The sequence below is a fragment of the Zootermopsis nevadensis genome, unplaced genomic scaffold, assembly GCF_977971745.1.
Source record: "Zootermopsis nevadensis isolate Lab colony 2312 unplaced genomic scaffold, Znev_1.0 Znev_ptg000003l, whole genome shotgun sequence".
Taxonomy (NCBI): Eukaryota; Metazoa; Arthropoda; class Insecta; order Blattodea; family Termopsidae; genus Zootermopsis; species Zootermopsis nevadensis.
In genome coordinates, this window is record NW_028259135.1 from 7,087,111 (window position 1) to 7,114,718 (window position 27,608).

Here is a 27,608-nt window from a genome sequence, read left to right on the forward strand (position 1 = left end):
TTCCTTTCTCTTTTGCGTTTCTATCCGAGTAACGTGCATTATCTGCCTTCTTTTATTTGTCATTCGTTATAAAAGACATTCCGTGTTTCTGTATTGGAAAAATTTAAAATGAAATTTAGAATTACATCTTGAAAAAAGGAATATTTCTCTTCTTTATTCATTTTACAAGATCCCGCCACTTCATCGTTATTATTAAAATGACACTCGTTAGCGAGTAATTATTGAAGTAATTGGCGACAAAGTAGCTTCGGTAAATAAAATTTCATTTCAAAATACAAAGGAAAATTATATATAGTGAATAATTACTGAAGAAGGTCGTTCTGTCATCGTGGAGCTGTAGCATATTTTATAGGCGTTTAATATTCCGCTCAAAAGAAATGAACGCCTGTAAGCATGACAGATTCTCAGTTAACTTAATATCACGTTAATTATGTGATACGGATGACCAGCTGTAAAGTCCTGCACCTCACGTCGACAACACAAAGGAAAGTGTGACGTAAACTCAGGTCGGTGGGTTGTTTCAGGTTCAGTGGACCGGTAATGAAACGATGGAAAATTTTTGCAAATATTTAACCTATCTTATTGCCGTGTACAACGCATCTCATTTAAGAAAAATGACGTTTCTGGTTTTATTTGATTCTTCATAAACTGGTAGCAACGCTCTTTAAATGAAAGTTAGTAGTTTGTAACAGCAAATGATTTAACAGTGGAAGATGCAAATATCCCCCCTACATAATGTCACTAATACACTGAATTTCTGGAAGTTAAGTCTATTTATTGATTAACACTTCATTTATAAAACGAATTTTGGTCCTACTCTAACACATTTTGCTAGTGTAAGGATTAATATGAAGGTAGTATTGGATTCTGGCAGTGGTGAATAGGAGTCGTTTGTTGTCTTCCGGGATGTTTCGCATTGTAGTCTTGTAGAAGTTTACCGACGTTTCAGAGGTCCTTGCAGTCTCCACCATCACTAGTAACAGTGTGACATAAATCTATTTTGCGTCAAGAACCCACTGCGCAGTGACTGATTACGTCACAATATAAATTGTCTACGGCAATATTTTCCCTAGCTTTTGTCAGTCTAAGAATTCCACAAGGGAATTTGCTTCAGATCTGCTAAATCCTTCGTTTGTTTCTTATGAAACAGCAAATGTAAAGCTCATTTATTAAATTGGTGTAAAAACCTGTAAGATGGCAGCACAATCTTCCAGTTCAATGGGGACAAAATTATGCATTTTCACTCTTTACGACTTTTAATTTTCTTTTATTAAGGATGCGGGTACGTTTACCGGCTAGTTAGGACGAATACCTGTGTTATCTACGTCAGTCTTACAAGACAAATACGAATAGTCGACGAACTTTTAAATGTTCAAAATTTCAATTGTTCTTGATCACTTCCCCCCCTCCATTCAGTGCGATACAAATTCAATTAATCTCGTGTATCAAATAAACTTTTAAAACAAATTCACTTCCCAATTCAATAGAGCAGACACTGCCTTCAGCATCTCACTGTCGCCAAGGTCGTAAATTATTTCTTTTGAGCTTTATGGAAAAAAGAAATTTTTTGTTTCGCAAAAGGTCATCACAAGAACCCTTCTCGAGGCAATTCTTTAAAATTCATTTTAATATTATTCTTCCCTTTATGCCCACTACCTCCTTCCTCATGTTTCAAATACTAAATGCTACAGACCATCGATTTGTTGGTTCTGTGTCTTTATTCATAAACAATGGCTGAAGCAATGTTTACTAAAAACGCACGAATTTATCTGGTTTCTAGTACATCACAAAGAATCACAGAGGTCGCGGGTTTCGTTGTGCAAGTATTTATTAAGGGGGAGGGGGAGAGCAATTTGTCCGCAGAGGAATGGCCCTCGTGTTCGTCAGTTCATTTGGACCAAATCCCAACTAATTCCGTATCGGGGTGGCGAGTGGGCCCGGGGGGTGGTACCACGGCCTTCTCGATAACCCGATTACAGCCTGGTCTCTGGATTGCATTCGCAAGTCTCAGTTCTATTCCAACCCCAAATAAAAACAACGGACGAAGAGTGGTCACAGCGTAATGAAATACTTCCAGCGGTTTCAATGATAACGAGAACATGCAAAAAGATTCAAAAGTGGAAATATCTCTCATTGAATTTTACTCGCGGGGAATCTTCAACAATTCTATTACCCCATTCTTTGTTGTGCACAAAATAAATCATGTCATTTATAGTGATTAGTCGCATATATTATATTATTGCATTCACAAACTTGCATTAAAAATAATATAAAGAGATTCATCACATGTGCGTGTACATAGGCCCAGTGCGTTAATATAAAAATATATTATATAATAGTTTATAATCTGGATTTCCACCCTAATTCAGAGATGGAGTCAATTTCAATTTATCCATCATGTGCAGTGTCTGAGATAAGAGGTTCTCACTCCGAAAATGTATTTTGGTTCGTTATGATATCATGTAGTCTTGTACGTGATTACCAACGTATCGCTTCCATCATCAGAGTAACCTTATAACATCTACAAGGCATCAAAATCCAGAATACCACAATCCAAAAGCTCACTGTGCAATTTTTTTAAAATCTGAAAATTCTTCTTCCTTGGTTACAAATATTTCCCTGAGCAATCTGATACCCCAACGCCCTGAATGGTTATAATTTCTTTAGGATCATATGCCAGATAAAACTATATTTTTGTACACATTGAGTTTCATGTTGTTAAATTAGTCATGTGAAGACGAAAAGTTTTGAACTGAATGACAGCGAATATTCAACGAATTTAATTTTTTCTTAATGTCGTTCTGAAGTTCGCCTTCCAAATTTTTCAAAAGTATATTTACTGCCTTCTGTAATGATTTTGTCTTGCAGTCTGATGACGAGATGCAGTCAGTCCATAAAACAACAACAGAAATAGAAGAGAGAAACTTTCCCTTGACAGCGACCGGGATACAGCGACGATGGCCAGGTTCGTTTAAAATAAATACTACCGTCTTCGTCAGAGGAATTAGCTGAAGATAAAGTTGTCACTGTTACTTAATTAAAAACCGCGCCCTGAAGATGTATGAAGGAGTGGAGGTATAGCATCACGCATTTTTAACCTTTGAATCATATTAAGATAAGCAGTTAGCGTGACGCTCCGGCCGATTAATCCTCATGGAATTAACGCTGGTTCCTATTGCGTAGGGACGTTAAGGCAAAGGGAAAATATATTTTAGTCCGAACACAGAATTTAGAAATTGGAATAATTGATAGTAGGACTCCAAGACTCTTCTCCCACCGCCAGTATTTTATGGGACGTAGCACTCTGCAATTTGGAAAACAATGACCGACGTTTTAGAGTAGCGCATTGCTTCTATTTTCACTTTTATTAACACGACGTTTTTCAGTACCAGACTGCACGATGCAATATCCCTGAAGATAAATGCATCATGGCCTTGTACCTCATTTTGATCTTCTAAAACCATTCTGTATCTCCCCCTTTCCCCTGATAAGCTCAGAAGATAATATTAAAATTTCCCCTGTGCTTGAATTGAATTTATGCAGTTTTCTGCATTTTTAATCTCAGCAAATCTTAACGCTATGATAGAACGTATTTTCTGAAAATTTCTGTTCCATATGTTATTTTGAATTTATTTTCCTTCTAATTTCACCATGAGTATCATTCTTCCCTTCGTACCGGGACGCATTTTAAATGGACGTATCGTCGGATACATCAGTTCGATCACTGAACCATCTTAGTGAGCACGCCATTCAGCATGACACTGAACGCGTTCCTATTGACTCTTTTGTTCGCTAGAGGCATGGCAGTCGTGATGTAAACGAGTAATCGTAGGAAAGTCTTTCCATAATCCCCACTCAATGTCATCAAAGGAAAGACACAGACGAATTTCAGAGGAAGAGTGAATCATGTACTGCATCTTGCTGCTTTGCTTCTGATGTAAGGTAAATGTAACGTTGTCTTAATTGTTTTAATTCCTATGAGGTTACCATTCTTCAAGTTGCGCATTTTTTTTAATTGCCTGTCACATTATCGCAGTACATATTCAGTACTGGGGTAATTGTATCGAGATATATTTAATATATTTCCATTTTATCACACAGAGAGTTTACGTTTTGCAGAGATAATATTTGTTTCATTTATTTAATACATCCTATATCATTCACTGACATAAGGACATTCTCGTCAGACGAAAAAAGAAACAGAAGATGGCTGACTTATGGGTTGTTGTGGCAGAAGCTTACCGACGTTTCAGAGGTCCTCGCTACCTCCATCATCAGGGACCTGATGAATAGTTTCATTCTGCTACACCTTTGTTAGGTACGAATTATTCTTCACCGAAATTTGGTTTTCGTGTGGTTTTTTCAGACACAAAGTACCACGTGGACGGTTGAATCTGCGTTATTTTATGACTTTCTATCAACTGAATATGTTCTAGCATCAAACAAAACGAGATTTTAAAAGTAAGAAAGGAAGAGACCGTTGGAAATTTCCAGGTAAAATTCCGAAATTCAACCGGAAGGACAAAGCAAAACCACGAAAAACCTCTTATGATAATCGGTGTCTTGGTCGAGATTCGAACCGGACACATCCCGAATTCAAGTCAGAAACCAAGTTACTCTGCCCCACCAAGTTTGTTGCCACGCAAAACAGCGGGTGAATTTGTAACCTGGTTAGTACCCAGGGAGAATGTGCCTTTACCTGGTCTCAACTTCCCAGCGATGGTCAGGCCAGTAGCTACCTGACTCAACATGAATCTTCCCTGTTAATAAATAATGCGTAACCCTCTGAGCTGCTGTGTATAATGTGAACGGGTCCCTGGCACGTGTTCCTGGCTCTCCACCCCAAAGCAACCTATATTAACACATGAACCCTACAGCCACCTACACTGTTTTGCCCCTAATTACATGATACAAGTACAAAATTATTCAAAAATGAAGATTACTGTCTTCTGGGTTATTACACCGTGAAGTGGTAGATTTTCACCAACGTTTCAGAGGTCACACTGCCTCCGTCATAAGGGCGACTCGGCGTTAGTGGAAATCTACCAGACTACACGGCGCAACAACCCAGAAGATTGCAATCTCCAGACTCACCCCTAAAAAATCCTTAAATCCTACATGATTCAAAAATGTTTGTGCTCTTATAAAAACAAATTTATTTCTTATGGCGAACTTACAGTTACCAGTAGCAACAAATGTCGATAGTTGACATGACAAAATTGTGTGATTCAATACTATTTTTTGTAATTGTTATCCTAAACTCACAGTGACTGAACACACTTTGGACAAACGAAATAATATAAAATGCAATATAAAAACTTAGAATGTTATAAATTCGTGATTCCCTCAATGCATAGGCCGAGAGTTGATTAGCTGGATCAGTAGATTTGTACGGGAAGCAAATGAGCATCAGGTGTAGTCACATAAGGGTGTTAATTGACAAAGAACTCATCTGCTGTGTTGATTCTGTTTCCAAAATTGATCCACCGGCACGAAGCACCAGACCGTGGCGCGTGTGTTCAATCAGGCGTAATGTCCGGTGATACTCAGCAGCAATTTGGCTCTGTTAACAGTATGGCGCGTAACTGAACTAAATGCATGGAGCAGTGTCTTGACAGCTACTAGTTGCTTAACCAGTCAACAAAATTATCAGCGTCTTATCTAATCGCCGCTGTTCACTGTGCCGAAAGATTGAATGCCATAAAAATATTTTCATCCTACATTTTAAGAATAATCTTCCCATAGACACAAAGATCAGAGACGTGATCAGCCATTTCAAAAATCTGTGTGTTCCATGCTACATGTCCAGCCACCATTAACCCATTAATATTGGTTCCATCCACATTGGCCTCACTTGGTACTTCTTCGTTCGGACACTGGAGTTGTGGGTTTGAATTCAGCTAATGATATGAATGTGTGTTTGCGTCTATAAATGTTATGCTCGTCTGTGTGGGTACAGGTCTTGCAAAGGGTCGATCTTACATCCAAAGACCTCTGCTAAATATCCAAATAGCTTAGGAAACCTTCCATTCTTGGGGCTGTTAGGGTCCTTCAAGGACTGTACAGCTGCGGAATAAATAATAATAATTGTATAATTATAAATTATAGAGCGCCTCATTATGCAAATATTTGCAGCTCTTAGCATTTCCTGCCTTTTATTTCCACACAATTCCAGCGCCCTGTTTTCAGGTAAACTCACAATGAACGTTTCTTCTTAACATGACGGACGAAACTTTCACAGTCATTGAAAACAGCAAGAAAATTGAACTTTTGCAAGTTATAATACAATGTTCAAGCTTCTAAGTTGCAAACTGAAGGCGACAGATTCTGAACGGAGTGTTAACACATCACTTATCTAATTGAATCTACTTCTAAAGGACTCTGCTACTCGGAGTTAAAATAAAAAAAGCATTCCTGTGTAAAATATTACAGCAACTTTAAATGGAAACAGTTGAACGTTAAGTATCAAATGCCCACAAACACTGAACATTTTACCCAACAAATAAAACACGTTATCACTAACTCCTGTCACATCACATCCCCACCATTAATATCTTGTTTAATGTATCTACCACCTCACAAGTGTATGCGCACGGCCGCCATGTTTTTATTTTTGGCGGAAAGAAATTAAAATGCACAAAAAAGAGGTGACCAATCCAAGTTTAATGAATATCCGTCGAGTGATGTCAAATTTATTAGCGGAAATTATTCACGGCCATGATAGCATGTAATAATGTCCTTCTGAGTTCTGGCGCCGCCTAGAATCTTCGGTAGATGCCAACGTTTCGGAGATAAAATCTGTCTCCTTCTTCAGGGATAAAGATAGAGAAAGTATTAAAATTTCCTTTAGAGACACTTTTGTCGCACGCAGAATTAACTCTTCTTAACGTTGTAGGATTAGATATCCTCACGACGGTGAGTATAAATACTGCTGTCTTCTGGGCTGTAGCAAGGACTTCTGAAACGTCGGTAAACCTCTACGGCGCTACAATGATGTTTCATAAATTTTTAAGTAGCTTGAGGCCAGAAGTTTTGTTATGGCTGCGAGCCGCGATATTATGAATCAATTATTACCGGTTGCTAAAAAATTAAATGAAAAATAGAAATTAATATATTTCGGGGCCGTGGGCCCTCAATTGAATACATCAGTTTAAAATATTATTCATCATGGAAATGCATTTTATTCCTGAAATATTTTCTTTATAAATCCGACTATGTAAAAGTTGTTGGTTAAAAACTACGTCTGTGTAAATTTTATTTGTGTATGGGCTTTGAGGCTTTCTCGACGGTGAAGATGTTTATGTGGGTTCTGTGGTTGTTACACCATGTAAACCTGCCGATATAAACCAACGTTTCGGACTTCATGTTTCAAAATAATGGCAGTATATTGTTATGTTGGTATCTGTTTAAAAGACTACACAGCGTTACAAGCCTCGAGACCAACATCGATATTCTTTGTTCATGAATTTGATTACGACAATTTTTTTTCTGTAGGTAAGAACGGTACTACAAATTTTCTGCTATTTAATTCATCCATGACTATTTTCTGTCAGTTCATTTAAATAATGAATTTGTTTTATTTAAAGCTCCACGTCTGTGTTGAACCTGCAGACCGTTACACCTAATTCACGGGGGTTGGCTTCAGTTGGCCGCCCTGTTACTCTGACATTTGTGCCACTAATGCATTTAAACAGCACGTCATAATCCCTGCAGATGACGTATTTACCTTCCGCAGGTTCGTCCCCCCCCCCCCCACCCAATTGAATTTATTCCAATTCAAATGTTTTTTCCACTGCAAACGAGATGTGCCCTTTCTTTATATGGTCAAGTTTTGCGGGATGTCTCTAGTGCAGGCGCAATTATTTTTGCTTCAACCAAATTTAAAGCTCACAATAAAAACATCCTCAAACTCCACAGCCATTTAAAAAGTGCGTGACAGTGCTTAGCGTTGCTAGGGGAGACATCGTTAGTTGTCTGGATAAGCAAGCGTGTAAAATGGAACGTACGTGTCTCCATTTCTAGTATTATTATCTTGCAAACCAAATTTGTGTTCTTATGCATAACAGTAACAAAAAACGTTGAACACAACATTATTAATTCCTTCTTCAGTATCTTGTTTCTTTAGTGTACAAACGTGAGAAAATTTGTAGTACAGAATTACATATAAAAGGCCCGATTAAGTTTGTCAGAAGGAGTTGATTTTATTTGAAAAATATATTAACTTCGGTGAGCTTTGAGGTTATCGCAGCGGCGAATATGAGAATGAATGTCTTCTGAGTTGTAGTGCCGTGAAGTGTGGTAAACTTTCATCGATTTTTTAGAGGTCCTTGCTGCCTCCATCATCATCACGGCAATTCCTCATCGTCTGCTAGATTTATATGTTATTAGATTGATATTAAGCCAAATGAATGCAATGCGGTTTCAAGTGAAATTAGATTGTATCAAATATGGAGGTCTTGTCAGTGGCGAATCCTGGTCTAGAAGTTAGGTTGTCCGTAAATCCCACCTCCATAATCTAACTATTATGTTAAGTTATTTTAATTCCATTCAGTTCTTTATCTTAGCTTGCTCACTCAACCGCTAGAGTAATCAATTAGAGTGAGAAAATAAAACAAACACGAAGTAATAATAATTCAATTCAATTCTTTAATAATAATAATAATAATAATAGTAATAATACGCCATTATTTAAAACAGTAAAACATTCATTTTTTTTGTTTCTCTAATTCTAGTGGTCTGGCGGTTCGCTGTCAGCCAGACCGAAGCATTCAGTACTGGGTTTTATGTGCTAACAGCAATTAAAAGTGTTTCCAAAGTGCAAAGACTTTCTTATAAACTAAAACTATGAGCAGTTGTATGGAATGTAACGCGATAACGTTCATCATCATTTGTGGGTTTACCCTGTCCTACACGGTCTTGAATATTAATCAGAATAAGCCAGTACGAATGTTAAGAGTTGGATGGATTATCAGAGCCATATATAACTCCAAGCAGACATTTTTATTAGCAAATATCTCGTAATTAATCTGAACAGTACACAGCGGCAATAATATCAGCGGGTTATTAGCCTTCTGACACAAGATAATTTTTTCTGTTAAATAGTCCTGAATCCGGAAGGTGGCACGACCCAGAATTCACGTTACTATGAACCAGGGTCCGTTTAGTTAGAAACTGAGGCCTTACGACACGTTTTCCACAGTCAGTGAATATTACCTTTTCTGTGACACATGCAGATCTGTGTGTAGCCAAATGAATATAGGCCTACGTATTAATTATAAATATATATACATTACAAATATTTTTTGTCTACTTAAATCTCGCCTGTAAATGTAAAGATTAAAATATATGTAATTGTAATTTTACACGCTGTTTTGGAGACGTGTAAATCTTTGTTTTTCGCCAAAAGGACAGACTGCATTACAAGAGTGATTTTATGAAACAAACTAAATCAGTTTGTTGTTATCATAAACGAATATCTTTTTGAGCCTTGCATGTTTTGTTTAAATTTTACATTCCTTACTACAGTAAGTTAGATGTTACTTTTATTAACGGTAAGGGAATTTTCCGTGTGTCCTATTCTGGAGAGTCTGAATTTCAATACTGTGCCATGTCAGCGGGCATGCGCGTGACAGTCTTTTGTTTTTATTCTATCGTCAGGTGATAGTCGCAAATATGGAGGCGAGCAGGTTCGAAGAAATGAGTACAGATTACGACAAAGCATTGACTACAGTCTCTGGAGGCAGGTTCAGGTCAGAGGAATTGTCTTCTTAGCAATTTTATAAGAGTTTGTACTTTATTTATTTATTTAGTGTTCTGTCTGACGACAGGTCCATATATACAGGATCCTTCCATCCTTTTCTCTTCTCGGACTGGGACCTGTTCATATACGTTCTAGGCAGATGATCCAGAAGTGGTTTGCCATTGCCTTCTTCTGTGTGTGAATGGAGTAATTGTTGGATACCCACGGAAAAACCGGGGAAGCCCCCGGAGGAAAACTCCGTGTTGCCTAGACCACGGCCTTGTCCAACACAAGTTATAAATTCGGGCACCGCCGGGAATCGAACCCGAGACCCCAGGATTACAAGGTCAGCATTCTAACCGCTAGACCAATGTGTAAGGTAGTTTGTACTTATGATCTGGTTTATGTTGCATTGGTTTAGCGATGTGGTTACTGTTTTGCGTTAATATTCTCATTTTATGATATTTTTTGGAGTAACATATTACATTATATTTCTGGATAATTATAATATGTTTACTGCTTCAGAATTATCACTGTTCTTCTGAAATGTTCTGAGTGATTCAGTAGTTGGAACATACTCAAATATTATATTACAAATATTTGAAAGAGGGAACAATGTTAGCGAAATTAAACAGTGCAGTAATATCACCCAGATAATATGACAACACAAACTTTTCTATTGCACGGAATATATTTTCAGGTACATTTTTTCTTATTTCCTAAAAATTTCTGTTTTTTTAACTTTATTTGAGAATAGGGGTATGAACAATGTAATTCCGTTGAAGGCATTGAATTTCTTAAACAAACGAGTACCAACTTTTGGAAGACGCTCTGCCGTTGAGATTATTTATAAACGCGGTATTGAAATGTCTGGACAATGGAACCCAATAGGTTCATGACCTTTTGCTTGGTCCATCAGATGTGAGGTTTATGGCTATGTTCACCGTACTTGTTCCTCGGGTTTGGAAAACCGATAACCCTGGGGACAGAGAGTATTTATGGACAATGGAGACTAGGGGAAGCGATACATGAAACTGATTAACTCTGCGGGGTGAATTGTAATTTGTACAACGCCACGCGTATAGTTGTGTGCCGTATTTAACCTCATAGAAAAATATCACAGCAGCAATCCGTTCGTTGCTGTGTGTTGTGGTGTAGTGAGTTGAATTAATTTGTAGCCAATATCACGTTTAGACACTTAACTTGTAATAAACCAGTGCTTTTGGGTTTCAGATGTTTGTTTATCTAAACACAGGCTTATTGCTAGGCGTAGGTCGCGAATCGAATCGCGTGAAGTCGATTTACAGGCCTTGTTTGGTAAAATACATGGTTTGCCACAGTACAAACCATGTAATGATATTAGTGATGTCATAACATATAATAACGTAATAAATGAAATTTAATTGCTAATTTTTGTTTACAAAATCATTGTGCTAACAATCCTGATTAACTGAACAACAGTCTTTCACATGGGACGGATTTGGCTGAAGTATTTATTATTTTTTTTATTTAGTGTTCTGTCTGACGACAGGTCCATATGAACAGGATCCTTCCATCCTTTTCTCGGACTGGGACCTGTTCATATACGTTCTTGGCAGATGATCCAGAAGTGGTTTGCCATTGCCTTCTTCTGTGTGTGAATGGAGTAATTGTTGGGATGCCACGGAGAAACCGGGGTAGCCCCAGGAGGAAAACTCCGTGTTGCCTAGACCACGGTCTTGCCCAACACAAGTTATAAATTCGGGCACCGCCGGGAATCGAACCCGAGACCCCAGGATTACAAGGCCAGCGTTCTAACCGCTAGAACACAAAAGAAGGAATAATGAAGTAAAATCAAGATAATTTCACACCCCGTGGGCTGTAATTTCGCAACAATTTTTAATAACATAAAAGGGAGTGTCTCATTTGAACGATGTTACATGCTGCATTATTAGATGATGATAATCAAGAAACACTTTTTCTCGAATAACGCTGAAACTACAGACAGTTACAAAAAATTAGTAGATTTGAAAAACTTTAAACTTAAGTAACAAACTTAGGTACTGGCTCCACAAGAAATGTTTATAAGTCAACATTTACAAACATGTCGATGGTGGGAACTAAACGTAGCCAGACTTTGTAGTAGTGGAAATGATGAATTCAGCTCATCACTAAATTTTTGCATCCGTCAATACATCTGAAGGTATCTCATGACAAATCGAAACGTTCTGAAGGAAACCAAGCTTCGTGGCGTCTTTCCAGAAATTCCTTGTTTTCATTTAGTAAACCTGCCTTATTGTTGAGGAATAACTTCAACATTTTCTTTCAGAGTTTTTGATCTTCCTTTCATCTATTATGCATCCTACAAGTACAACGTTGCGTTCAGCAAAGGACCAGGAGTTTCAAAGTGTTAACCGTGCTTAATTACAATGTGGAAACCAGATTAAAACGCTTCGTAATTCTGTAAAATGAAGTGTTATAACGTATTTTATGGTTCAGGAATAAACCGCTTTGCTGGTCTGTACAGCTCGACACTTGTTCCCGCCTAAACAAAGAACAGCTTTTACACAGCGTCGTGTTTGTGACGTAGTCACACAAGGCGAAACGCAAAATATGCATTGGGTCGTATGTGTTTGGTACAGCCACGAACACGTTCGCTTGGAACTTGGCACAGCCAATCTGGCTAATCAACTAGCTACATGGAGCAGAGCCCTTCGTATATTATAATCTTCACTTTTTCAGATAGAAGACAATAGATTCTGAACACGGTCCGGCTTGAAGATTGATAGTTGCTTGCTGCGACTACAAGCGTCGTCTTAACACAACGAAGTGAGATTTTCTTCTATCACGGCGTTAGCGTCACTGCCTCCATCCTCATACCCCTGATGGAGCAGGCAGCAAGCACCTCTGAAACGTTGGTAAAGTACCAGATTGCAAGGTACCACAACCCAGAAGACAGACATCTTCACAGAACTAAGTTTTCTTTCATATTAAAAGAAATAAGTCTCTCCGGCCAGACTGTAACTTTAAATACTTATATTTGCTGTATTTGGCTAACGAAAATTGTTTTGTGTGGCGAGGAAAGTGATGAGAACAAAACACTAACTAACTAACTCCCTGGTAGCAAAACCCCCAGGTTCAACACCGACAACACCAAAGCCCGCCACCTGCCACGATCCTGAACCAACCCCATCCAATTCCCATCCTCACAGCCCACCTCCCTAAGATACATCCTGATGTTATCTTCCCATCTCCTTCTTGTTCTGCCCAGTGGTCGTTTTCCAAAAGCATTCCCTACCAAAATCCTGTATGCACCTCTTGCCTTCTCCTCCCATTCGTTCTACATGTCCAGCCCATCGGAGCCTCCTTCCTGAGAACAAAACACTGCTTTTAATTACTCAGTTTTAAAAGAACATTTTTGGATATGAATGTACTTTAGATTAAATATGACAACTAATTCTTTGCAGCCGTGAATTTATAGGTCAACTGAAGTAAGGTCTTCGATGAAGATGTTTTATTAACACCCTCTCCTGTACGTCTTGGTCTTTCGTAGACAGAGATGTCTCTCAAGTTGAGCGTGGCCAGGTGCATAGCGGATTGCATACCTCCTCGGGTGTGCGCAGTTGGAATAATTGCATATTTTGCGTGCACGGGATGTATCGACGAGCAACCCAGACGACTGCAGGGTCTGCAACGTGTTTTGTGAGAGCGGTCTGCTCGGGAAACATTGATTGTAAGTTGTAAGGTGCCTTACCTGCATAGGACATCAATCAAATTTCCTTCTTTTATTTCTTAATAACTCTAATTTCTTCCTCCCCTCTTTTTTACCACCTCTGTTAAATTCTTTATAGTTTTCTTCTCCATCCCTTCGTTTCCACTTCTTCCCTCCATTTCTTCCTTTCTTACGTTCATAATACTTAACTTTTGCCTTTGTTTCTTCTCACATTTATCAGAACTTTCGGTACTTCAAACATTTCTATCAGAATTCTTCTACTAATTTCTTCCGATTTATCCATTTGTTTTTTCCTCTAAAATTCCTTTCATATTCTATTCTTTTTAAATTAAAAAATCTAAATAAATTAAACACTAACCATAAAAATTTTACATCACGAATAAATTAGCAAAATAATTTCCACCACAAACACCTCTGTTTTCCTTTAAATTTTATGTTCCTTACTTACGTGTCTCTATTTTAGGTGGTACAATTTAGATTCTAGGTATAAGTTAGATCAAGAGAAATCATCAATTTCGTTATTAAAAATGTTGGTAAAGATGCGGGCATCTGCCATGATAATTCAGTGATATTTCAGCTGTGCTACAGTCCTCCATTTCACTCTTGATATTACTGCCTGTTTTTTTTATGGTGAAGACTTCTTTCGTCTCAATAAGTGCTCATGTAACAAATCAGAGTGTCTTATAAAATAAGGTCAATAACCAGTTGGCAAGAGATCAGGAAATAAATTTTAATATCCACTTGCATTTTGGAATGGTCAATGGAAATAATATAACCCGTGTGGTTGGATAGAAGCGCTCTCATTACTTCCAACGTTATTTTCGTGAACTAAATTTAAAACAATTTTTCAGATACAATTTCGATAACATAATCAGTAGAATTCCGATCAAAAAATTGGTGACTTCATTTTCGTCATTAAAATTGTACCAGCAGCTTTTGGTATGATTTAATAACATTGTGTTATCAACCTGTATTTTACTTAAATTACCTTTGACAAAAATGTCTCAATTTTTCAGAGCAACACATTATTTATTAAGGAAATCTTATTTTAAATACTTATTGTAAATTTTCACTTTTGAAGCTCAATAAATATATCCAACAGTTCTGAAGTCAAGACCTACATGTTCCATTTTCACCTTAAATTAATTGTTTCAGTTGCCTAAGAAGCCAAATGTGAACAAAAATTATTATAAATGGAATAATGAGTCCATGATTGAAGCTATAAATGCGTAATGGATAGACCACTTTCCATAAGGGGTTCGGTCCAATTATTTTACGTACCATTCACTACAGTACCAAAACAAAATAACAGATACTAAGTTAATTTCTGTTGTATTAAGTACTCACTTTGGAGACGTAAGTGGACATCCCAGAGTATTTAATTATGATCAAGAAATTGTTTTGGTAAATCAGCTTCTGTATTTGGAAAGGATCAGTTTGGGCCAAAGTATTCTTCAAGTTAGGCGGGCGTCGTAAACAAACTCACCCAAACAACCATTTGACTGTCAGAGGATATTTCTGGAGTCGAACTGTTTCGCACATTTATGAAAAGGAATACAAATCTGAGTCTGAGAAAACCCAAGGAAATACATCAATAAAGTTCGGCTTTCTTCGTTCTTTGCAGAATCGCACAACGAAACAGAGTCTTTGGAAGCGGCCATCAAAGACTGCACGTGTTTACGAATGTCCTTGTAAAAAGACATCACTCCTGGCGAAAGGCATTATCTAAGAAATGTATTTCAACTGAGTGGAGCAGAGCAGGGCGGTAATTCCACTAAAAGAAAAACGTCATTCGACCACGCACCGATAAACTGGGATATGATACCAAAGGCCAACGAGTAACCTCACTGTTCGAAACGAAAGCAGTCAGTAACAGTTCGTGTTCGCCCTGATGATGGAAGCAGGAAGGATCTCTGAAACGTTGGTAAATATCTACCAGACTACACGGCGCAACAACCCAGAAGACAGAAATCTTCAGACACTAATTTCATTGTTAAAACCGTCTTCGAGTGTCACTTTTTTACCGTAGATTCTAAATGGACTATCCTGGAAACGAACCTGGTCACATAAGATATTTTTCAGTAAGAGGAGAAAGATTATGTATGAGAACTGTATCACGTGATGTGTGACATTCACCGGTTTCGATGGCGACGCACGCGATTACACTGACGCTCTTTGCCCCCGGTAACATTGTGTCACGCAGTCTGACGCGGAGTCGTGTGTTTCCTGCACTTGACAAACTTCAGATTAAATGTGATATTTTCACCGGTGTGTCAACAATTTTGAAATTAATTTGGCGCTTCGCAGATAATGCGATTTGTCAGAAATTTTTTTATAGTTACTGGCAAGCAGCAAGTGACTTCCATAAGAGAAGTGGGTTAGAAAGATTAGCCCTGTAAAATATATGAGAAAGGGAAGTCAGAAATTAATGCAAACGAGACGACATAAGGTCTAGAAATAAGGTGTTCGTAGTATCAGAACTCTACACTACAGATACTAGTGATCAGCTTCACATTTCGGCCGGCTTTACCACGTGGGCATACCATTTTATTTTGGTAATATACGAAAAATATGTGAAATATATTTTAGAATTATTTATTGGCCCCATAAATTTAACTGAGGAAGTCTCTCACCTACCTACATGACAGAAACATTTATTAACGCAGTGAGATTTCAGATTCTCAAGGCTCCGAGTTTGAAGACGGCCTTCTAAATATTCCGTACACCTTCAGACCCTGAAATCTCACAATACTGAAGAGTATATTAAGTGAAGTGATAAACACTTTTGTTACTATTGTTTTTTGTTTCGTGTAAAACGCTTAATAAACAGTGGAATATTTAATCTACAATAGGGCGACTACATACAATATTCGCTAAGCACAAACTTTTAAGCTGCATAAAGAACGTGCCACAAGACATAAAAAATACTGCCATAAATTTTGTGCCTCAGTATTTCACATGTTCAAACGCCAGACGTTCCATACACGTAATGAACAGAAATCGTGCCGGACAGGCATTAAATTCTTGTTGCTAGGATACCATTTTTTGTTACGCTACAACATTTTCTAAACGGTTTTATCTGCGAAACTCTCAGTGACTTTCATGCATAATTTTTATCTTGCAATAATCTATTCGACATTTGGTACAACCACGATATAACCTAGCTGTTAAGGGTATTGTAACACAATCTTTTAAAAAAAAATCTCTGTGCACAAAGAAATAACTTTTACTGACTTATGAGAGTGAAAGTCAAATACGTATTAACTTCAAAGTAAGCACACCTGCTGAATCCGAAATCTGAACAGCAGCTGGGCGAGTAGAATTTAAACAGATTTCAATCTTAAATCACCGAAGGAAATCCGTGGGTTTCTAAAATACACGTGCATGAGTATTATTTCTCAGTGATTTTCTGAAAAACAACATAACGGCAACAAAAATTTAATAGAATTAAGATTTTTCTACCGCTTTTGCAAATGTATTGTACTACAGAACGTCGCTTCCGTCAGAACGAGTCATGAATCGATTTCGTAATAATTAATTAATCCAACATTGAGAAACAAAGCCGATGTTGCAGACTTTCGAGAACACGAATTTAAGGCCAGTAGTGGATAATTAATTCGTCCCTTTCAGCTCTTGAGCTCATTACGAATTAAACTCAATGATTTGTTTACAGCATTACGTCATCTGATGTAACATGGGATATTATATTTTTTTGTGTGTAAGCGCGTGGAAAGAAGATAAAATCACTGACTTCATTAATTTAATTAGTTAGGTTAGGTTTCTTCTTCAAGGATGGTTACGTACCATAGAATTTTCTGATAGTTGCGACCTCAGCGAAGGCGAAACACCCACATAATTTTGATGGCGTGCTATTGATTCTGTTCACAGATCCTACGTCTGAATGGCTTAGCAACGTAGAACATTTTTACATTTGTTTCATTGCCCGTGATTTAACCCCGGATGGCCGCATTTAACCCAAGCCAACAGCCATCCTCTGCTCTAAAAAACAATCGACGCACGACCTCAGACCTATCACAGGATTTGCAAGGCATGGTTCCCTATTAGAGCACAGTACAAATATAAATATATGTAGAAGGGGATATGGCGTAGGGATTGGGAAGGGGTAATTGCAGCTGGGACTGAATCGAGTTGTCCCCTCAGTTACGTAATCCTAGTCCTTAATCCGGTTATAAAGCATTTTCTTTTTATGAGGCGCTGTTTCACAACGAACGATAAACAGATTTAATCCTCATAGGTAAAAATCGAAAATTTTATTCATTGCAGTTCCTGGCTTTATAAATGTGTTTATATTCAAAACAGTGTAATAAAATTATAAAGTTTTTTTTTTGTATTGCATCCGTTTGCGACATGAATGTAAGGCTGAATTTCTATGATTGTTAGAATTTAAGGGAACCCACGTTACAACACGCGGAAAATGTTAAAACAACAAGGTCTTGAGAAACGGAGATTCGCTCAGCTATTTCCGTTTATGGAACAAAAGGTTTATTGTTGTGTTCACAGGACCCCCCGCTACTTATCCCAGGGACAGTGGAGCCGAGTCCCACGAATATTTCACACCTTAATGTGTATAAAGATGATTGATGAACTTCAAAGTTTGTTTACAGAAATTGCGGAATCGAAGGGTGGGAGTTTCTTACGACGCTCGATAGATGTCACGCTTTCTGCTCGCTATTCTGTTATTTCCCAATATGGCCAGTAGACGTTCGTGCATGTTCGTATAAGTTCGTCTATGCTCGTATTTCTTGTAACTGCGCTGCCAATCGACTTCTGACCGTTTGAGGACCGCATGTGTAATATTTTACACTTTTTTGGTGTCATTCTTAATTTCTATCAGGCCTTAAAAGATGCCGTTTTAAGTGTCTGTGTGGTTAAATTTTAGTGATTAGCTGATAATGGAAATATAACTAAAAGTTTACTAGAAAAAATACCTTTTTCGCGTCAATCAAACGAAATTACACGTTAAAAGAATTCCGTCATTTTTAACCTAAAGATACAAAAGTAACCCAACATAATGTCTATAAGCCAAGAACATTATGAAGTTAAAATTTAAAAAAAAATGGATTTTACGCTGGGCGAGAGAATTTGCTCTAATTTGTCTCAGGTCTAAATTTTCCACTTTTAATACGGGTATAGCCTGGGGGATGTACATGTTATTGGTTTGATCCCACGGTCACGAGCCGCTAGTGACTGGTCTCTGGCTTTTGTATTATTGTTCACATGTAAACAATAATCATACCATAATTTCAGTTATGTATATGACATATTTCCATACAAAATTTGATATGTCTGTCCCCAATGTTACATTACTTATTGGCATCGATTAGATATCTAGTTTTAATTTCGCACGTAAGTTAGGTTTGCACTGTACGTTCTAGAAACATTTTGTAAAAACAATTCTTCATTTATTTATAGGTTATTTAACGACGGTATTCAGTAGCTAAGACTATACAGCATCAAATGAGAGGACGATAGTGAATAATGAATTGGAAAGGTTGTGAAAGGAAGCTGTCATTTTATGACATTGGGTTTCAGGAACTTGTAATTAAGCGCGCCTTAGATTAGGAATTTTAAGCGTCCACGTTGGTAACATTGATAGAAAACTGAAAAATAAGGGATGTTTGTCTTTTTTCGAATTAATATCCAGGTTCTGCGAAATTATGTCATGTCGTTAAACATTTATCTTCTTGGACAAATAGGTAGTCCCTAATGGGCCCATGTTCAAGCTTTAGATAATACATGAATGAATATGATTGGCCGGTGGAATCGAAGAAGTAGGAGACAATCTTGTACCAGCGGAACTTCCTATGAGCTGCCTTGGACGCAAATCCTGGCCTTTCAGGGTCTCTGCAGTGAGTAGCTGGCAACTGATTATCCACCTTCGCTACATTTAAGCCGCAGACATGACGAACTCCTGATTCCTTAAACAGCCACTCGTCCTCCGTAAAAGAACGCCGTTAAAGCGATGGCGCTAGTGTAGTTCACACTGTTCCCGACAGCTGCAGCAAGTGGGGCGGCTACTTTACGGCCTAGTGTTTCGCAGACCAAGATCGCAGTCGTAAGGACCAGAGGAGATGACGGCGCTTAGAAAGACCAAGAGCTATTGAGCTAATGAGCACACTGACAGTTTTGTCGGGACCAATGGACAACCACAAGACGAAGAGACGAGCCAAGACAGACGACCTACTGTCTTTGGCGCTAATTGAACTAGAAGGACATCGGGTTGTTTTATGGAACTTTAGAGGTGGAGACTGGTAAACGGTGTTGCCATCCTTTGTTTATGAAGGATTTGCTCCTGAAGCTCGCACAATTTTATTAGGCTCTCTGGTTTTAGTGAACGACGCTGAAGCACTGGAAAAAAATAGTAAAAGTTAACTTGTTTCTGAGCGAAGAAAGGATTTTTGTGTTTACTGAGCGTGATGATCATGCTTGTAGCTTGCACTTAGTTCGTTTAACGTATCATGGAATATATTAGAATAAAATACTAAATTAAATTTTAATTTAAATCGGTATGATTTTATCAACCTGAAAAATAAATTCATTTTCCGTCTGGTATATTGTGTATAGACTATTTTTGGCATTTCTAGAACATCATATTTCGTTTATTAGGCATCATGATAGATGAAATTATTCTGCTTGCAACTTTGCAAGCAGCTTGGTCATTCCCCAGCCCTTCAAGATTACACACTACAATATCTGTTTGTTCCTATGTGTAGCAAAATCTTTGTTTACAAGATCCTAGTAGCTCAGTTACTGAAGAAAACTACTGTCTCTTACGGAACCAGAAGGTTCATTACTGCGTTCATTGGTCTCTATCCAGAACCACAGCAATCCGGTTGAAATTATCACACTCCATTTCTTTAATATACATTTTAATATTATCCTTACATCTACGTCTGTCTCCTAAGTTGTCTCTTCCCTTCAGCTTTGTGGAATAATTTTTTGAAAGCACCAGTCATCTTCCAATGCGTGCTACAAGTCCCACTCATCTCATACCAATCCATTTGTTGACCGTGATGATACTGGCGACTAAAATCCAAATCTTAAATTATTTATTTCTAAAGACGCCATGTTCCTTAAGAACAAAATAGGTCAACTACTTTTTTCTTGTTCGTTGCCAACATCTGGCCTCTCATTCCTTGGTCGCTGACACGTCCGGGAAAACCATTGAAGATTGAACCAAAAGTGGTCAGTGACAATACCACACGGTGAGAACGTCGTCCTCTGGGAGCCTGACGTCACGTGACGCGGTGTGACGTCATGGCGACAACGCGCCAGAGCAGGCGTCTCTGGAGACGCAGAAAGAGAGTCGGATGTAAGGAGAGGAGAGACTCAGAGACGGACAGAACAGAAAAAGTTGGGAAAGAAAAGACGACTGAACAGAGGAAAAACAAAATTAAGGGAAGAAAAATGAGACACAGTAAACAAGATTGAAGACAGAGGCAAAGAAACGACAAAAATTAAAATAATGGCAGAAGAAAGAGAGACAGGGGTAAAGTAAGTGGGAACAAAATTAATGAATGCCGCAAAGACAGGCTGAAAGAAAGACGTTCTGACTGCCACGGAGAAAAATCCTCCTATAGAAATCGATGGTCACTCAGGTAATTAAGTAATTATTCGCCATTATGTTACCTACCGTGTTCATGAGATCCCACCATTGGACCGCAACCTGATTAGGATTCATTTAACCCAAATACTTAAATCTAATTTAAGGCACATTTTAATATTATCATCGCATTTGTGCCTATATTACCCAAGTGGTCTATTACCTTTAGATTTCCCAACTAAAATTTCGGTTTCATAGTCCCGGTGCATGCTATATGCCCGCCCATGACATTTTTTTTAATTTTATTCCCCTCTTAATATTTAACGAAAAGTATAAATTATGGTTTTTTCAAGCCTTCTACATTAGTAACAGAACAGATTTATAAGTAATAAATCAAACTTCTACTGCTTGTTAGGTTATGTTTCCGTAAGGAAAGTACGTAGCTGTAACTTCAAAATATATTGCTTATATCCACTTGTAAAATCACGTAATACAAATTAATTTATTCTAAGGATTAGATCCACGGAGTTGCTTATGTTAGGTCTACGTTATAATTCCGAATACTTCTGTACGTACAGAAGCCTTGAAACAAGCGCACACAAAGCTGCTTTTGAGCATAGTTCATTACTAGGCATTATTCACTTAGTTCGCAAATATATACAAGCAACTAGTGCCATCTTTTGAGGGATTAAAGTGTATATTGAAACAAAACACCATCATCTCCAGTCTTTTGATTATAGCTCAGAACGGCAGAATTGTCGTGGAAAAAATTTCTATGAAATACGTCGAGATATTAGACTGTTGAATTCGGTGATGAAGCAATTAACTTCCTAGCGTGAGTAATAGGCTAGCATGGCGGGCTGAATTGGAGCGATTGTAACCAAAAAACAGAGCAAGGAACACAGGCAGATCAACAAAATAAGACAAATGTTAATAATTATTCTGGAGTAATGCAATCCGTACCGAATTACTTACTTAGACAATTTTACTTTCTAAATATATACAAATCACATGTTCTTAATATATTTATAAAACGTCAATAAATAGTGACACAACGCACGTTATCTCTGTGGTAACATACTAAACACGTACGCAAGTGCAAACAGTATCGAATCCTTCCCTAATTATTTTTTTTATCTTTCCTGCAGCAGCCATTTTGTTATTTTACATTTTTCAAATAATTACACACATAAATTATGCATTTTATAAGAATATAAACCACTTTTTACTACATGGCCCCATTAAAAGTGGTGCTAAATGTGATCCCATCCCACAAATTTGTTCGTCAGACAAGTTTATGTTACCGAATTTAAACAACTGAGAGGTGCGGTTTTAGGGCAATCACCAATGACGTAACGTTCATACCAAATTTCATCCAAATCCGTCTAGCGGTACTTGGCTTGAATCATGCCGACAGGCAGACAGACATCACCAGACATATATGCATTCGTTCTTGTCACATCACGCAAAAACAACGCGTTGTAATGTGAATAAACGAGAAATTTAATAAATTAAATTAGTGATAAAAGGGCAAAACTTGCGTCTAGAATTAGCAGTTTGTGAGTCCAATAGAAACCAGGTGTATGTATTGATGTTATCTGTGGTTTTCCTCGGTTTGTCCCCAGGGGACTCACGGAATAAAACATCGCACTGTAGACGTGCGCAATAATGATTATTTATTTAATAATTGAGATAATAATCAAGATTTAAGGACATCAGCTTACGTCGTCAAGTGAACGATAACAATAGTATTTCAACAAATATTAAAACATTTTAATGTATTATTGTTACTTCCTCTTTATAAGTTCGCGTAAAAATGTACAAACCAGATGTGACTTAAATTCATTATATTTTTCTTTTGTCAGTGATTAGTTAGGGATACAAAACAATTTTTTACGTTGACAGCCTTCGTGATAAGTAGTGATTTCAAAGTACACCAGAACCTGCTCACTACAAAATTTGACTTTTTTTCTGATTCAGATATGTTTCCGCTTAACAACACTATTTCAAAATGTTAAAATTAGAATTATAAATTCACGCTACAGAAGCCAATGAAATTTCCTACATAACTCCCTTCTTCCTTATATTCATTATAATTTCCTTAAGTTTCTTCCTTGATTCTTTCACTAGTCCTTCATTTTTATCCGTCCTTGCTTAGTTCTTTTATTTCATTTTATTTTCGCCAAACGACGTCTCCACTGTAATGCCTCTAGGAGATCCCCTGCAGAGTGAAGTGTATCTTGACCGCCAAAGCGATATCGGATGTCCATTAGTGCCTGCATCTGTTCCCGATAGCTGCCATAAAGCAAAATACAACATTCAACTAGCAACATGAGCTTAGGTCCTCGCTGAGACAAATATGAAGTCTTCTGAGATGTGCCGTGTGGTCTGTCAGGAATTGACCTACGTTTCAGAAGTGCTTACAGCCTCTGCTGATACAAACAGTAAGCACCTCTGAACGTCAGCCAATTTCTACCAGAATACACGGCGCTACATCCCAGAAGACAGCCATCTTATTGTAAATTAATGTCGTACTGAACAAAGTTATCGTATCGAAATTTGAATGCGTATGATTCACATAGCTTAAGAAGTTCATCTGTGGTCCAGGTTTAATATCGCCCGCCTTTCTATTGTTACTCGCTAGTTCGCTGAAGTTAGAAAACCCGCCAAACGATATCTTTGTCATTTTCTTTCAGTCCCTCTTAGCGAATATCTGGGAAATCATAAAATAGGCCACAACATATTTTTCCTGCATCCACCACTATCTATAATAATCCTTTCGTTACGATGTTAATTACTTTCGAAAAACGCAAAATTTTGAAGTTTTGGCGGCGGTGATTTCGAAGACAGTCGTCTTATGTTTTTTTAGTGGCGATGAGTCGACTTGATGATGGTAACATTAAGGACCTCCGAAACGTTGGCAAACTTCTGCCAGATTGCACAGCTCTACAATCCAGAAGACAAATATCAACTTTATGAAAAGATATAATAACACAGGAACACAAACCGATATAAGGAATTTGAAGAAAAAACGTATTAAAACTGCCCTATGGGGGCTGGAGGAATGGGTCTGGAGCTTTCTGCGCAATGGATAACGAATATTCATACCGAGCGGTAAAACTGGGGACTTCGAATGCTGAAGGGATGAAATATTTACATGGACAGTGAAAATTTTACTTCGCAACACGCCATGTGGACTCAGATTGACAAGGTTTTAACTAACCATTTAGATGAATTGAAAAAAAGAATTTAAAGTTTCAGAATTTTATAATTTCAACATTTCTTGCCTCTTTCCTTCCAAATTTGACATTGCTACTGGGGGCAGTGTTTGATTTGATTCTGATCTAGGTTATCAGTCAGTCATTCAATACTTTACCGTTATGTTTTGTCGTTAGAACCTTGACGTACAATGAATTCCTTGCGTCGTATTTAAAAATTAAACATTTTTTAAATAACATTTGTAACACGATGACATATACTACTCCCTGTTATTGTCCTTGGGTGATACGATATTTCGTTTTACGCGACGTGAGAGATTGAATTCTATCGAGAGCGCGCGCACTTGTCTATTGGCGTTCGTGTGAACTTGCCGCAAAGAAAAGGAAGCAGGTTCACAAAGGAATGCCCATTACTAATGTCTGTAACAATTTAAGTCTTTCGTTTAAAAATTAGATGATTTTAAATACTAATTTTGTTTATGAACTTTTTCTTCGTTTGCTGTATTGTATTTTATTTTTAATCATCGTAAATTGGGTTATAAACTGAGTTGATATTTACACTATTTTTCAATAATCTTCTTATTATCAGCCATTTGCTATTATCCGAGTGTCCTTCGGTACATTTCTGTATTTTTAAAATATTTATAACCCCAAATGTGACTGGTCGAAAACTGTGAAACCAGCTTCGTGATTGGTATCAGTCATGCCAAGCGTCCAATAAAAAGTCACTGCAGTTAGAAATCTGCATTGAAAACAGCGCCTCATTTGTCTTTCAGAAATTACATTCATTTTTTATTTTGTCCAGTTTCCAACACATGGCAATGGCAGTCTCTTGACAAGAACATTCTACTGTAAGGAGGAGTAACTATCAAGATTGAACATTTTGACAGCAAGAAACTTGTCATTCTAACCTCACGACAAATCAATATGTCTACAGATTAGTCACAAAGTTTGCATTACTGTATTCGTTGTAAAGACACACATTTCGAGTGAGCAGAGCCGAACGCAGTGTCCCGGGTAGCTTTCCGCTCTGACGCAATCTGCAGAAGTTTCAGAACTTTGAATAAATTGCAACCAGACCAACGGACCCACAGGTTCACTTCTAACAGCACTACTGACAAATACAACTTCGAGTGATGGGGTATTCACATCTCAAAAGTATGTAATTCAAGATTATAATAACCATTACCAAACTAACTGAATGTTTCAAGGTCACAGTAAAATCGGATTATGTTGCAAAAAGCATACCTAAGAAGAGGCGAGTAAAGACGGCTCAAAATTCTGCAGCGCTGTCCTGGTGATCTACAGCAGCGTGGAAAAGGGGCTGAAGTCCTTCCGTGACCTTGAAACGTGACGGCTACTGTAACGGCATTGAACCAATTTCTTCAGAAACAAGCTGTTACTCAGTTGATTAAGAATGTTCCCACCTTTTATTGAACTCAAAGTTTCCCGCCTATTGTACAACAGAACCATCATAGTTAGCTTGGAAGACGGTTATCAAAGAAGTGTAGTGCCAGTCCGCTCTTTGCCAGACAACCGTGATGGAGCACAGCACACTTCAGTCGACACATAACGGGGTACCTGAATAAGCTGTTCACCGACCGATGGATTGGTTGTTGTGGTCCGCAGAATTGGCCACTGCGTTCACCGGACCTCAATTCCGTAGATATTTATTGAAAACATGGCAAGTAATGCAAAGTAAACAAACGAGACGAACAGCGTCTCGGGATTTTTGACGCTGTAAGACACATGACTCTTGAATTTCAAATATCTGTAGCCGTTGAGAATCAGAACCATGGTGGTATGATATTTCTGACCGACAGTTAATAAGATCCGGAAATATTAAAAGTTACTGAACATTCTATATAATTAGTTTATCATACACATATAAAATAGGTGATATTGGTTTTCTGGGTTGTAACGCAGTGTGAAATTGTACGACTGAAGATGGAGGGAGCACGATCATCCGAAATGTCAGTAATTACATACAGTTCCACGCGGTGTTCCAACCCAGAAGACTAACATAATCAATGTTCACTGCTTTGAGAGCCTCAAACATCACGAATAAAAACAAATTTGAAATTTTAATGAGAACGAATAATTGTTAGAACAGGATATTTCATGAACATCAGTGTCAAGTGCGTTATAAGTGTTTCATTAAAAACACATCTCTAAAAACTGAAAACATATTCACATTTTTCCTTTCCTATCTTTTTTATTGTTCCATTCACATTGATTACGTATGTGATTAGTGACCCATGACTTCAATTTCAGTTAATTACAGTCAGCGTGATCCTATTGCAAGCATTAAATGGCTGAACTGTAATTTCTTGTAGCTCCAATTAAAGTGTAGTGTTGCAGAAATTTGCTAACGTTGCAAATCCACTGCCTGACTTCATTCACAGAGACAAAAATAGAAGACACACACACACACACACACACACACAGACACGAATTTTAGAGACAGGGGATCGATTGGTATAGACAAGCAAAGAACTTCGCTGTAACTTTGTTAAGCTCGATCATTAAATTAACCTTTGCCACAGCGACAAATTGATTATGTGGTTACGTCCGCCACTTACAACAAATTAATCACACGAAGTCATGTACTTTGCAAGAATTAGTCGACCTTAGCGTCGTATTAATACCAGGATTACATCTCTCTCTTATTGGCTTAGTTTAAGGAATTAAGTTCCACCTGACCTAAGGAGACGCTGTGTTGTGAGCGCCTCTAGAGTCTGTATTATTAAACACAGCAGTACGGTTAAAACGCCGTAAGACCCATTTAAAAGAATGACTATATCAGTCACAAGTTGTTTTACTGAAACTACTTTATAAGTTCATCAAAAATTTCGTATTTTTGCCATTTTTGTTCTGTGACTACTTAAATCTCAAAGTAATAACGTGCTACTATAACACAACAAAATTTACAAAAATTATATTTTCCGCACAAAGGACCATTTTTTATTGGAAAATACGCGATTATCACTAGTTTGTCCAAGATATTTGACTCACAGTGCTCCTGTAATTGTTTCCTCAGGCACAGAGCGGGGAAAAACTCACAAAAAATAAACAATTCACGGACACACGAATAAACACATACATACCAACATTCATACACACACAAGTTCACAATTTTAATTATGCGATTCGGAGTTCGATGTGGTATTGAAACCACTTTAAGTTTTTTTCACCACGCAGATAACACTGATCCAGACAACCACATAAACGATATCAGAGTTTCGATTCCCGGTAGGATTGCTTCAACTTATCCCAGAATTACTCTGGAACAGCCCGACCTCTTTTAAAACTAATAGCAACGCAATTCCCGTATAATAATGTCGGACGGTGAGGGACTTAATTTATTCCTTAATT

At 37.7% G+C, this 27,608-nt stretch overlaps 1 long non-coding RNA gene across 1 annotated transcript in view; it reads right to left on the minus strand.

Moving 5' to 3' along the window:
- Nucleotides 1-22,913: 22,913 nt before the first annotated feature.
- Nucleotides 22,914-27,608, minus strand: part of LOC110827832 (uncharacterized) — a 72,384-nt gene continuing 67,689 nt past the window's right edge. Inside the window, exons 2-3 of the long non-coding RNA XR_002542480.2 lie at nt 25,482-25,593; nt 22,914-23,310 (exon numbers count right to left, since the gene is read on the minus strand). This is a non-coding gene — a long non-coding RNA (uncharacterized LOC110827832). The remainder of the gene's footprint in view (nt 23,311-25,481; nt 25,594-27,608) is intronic.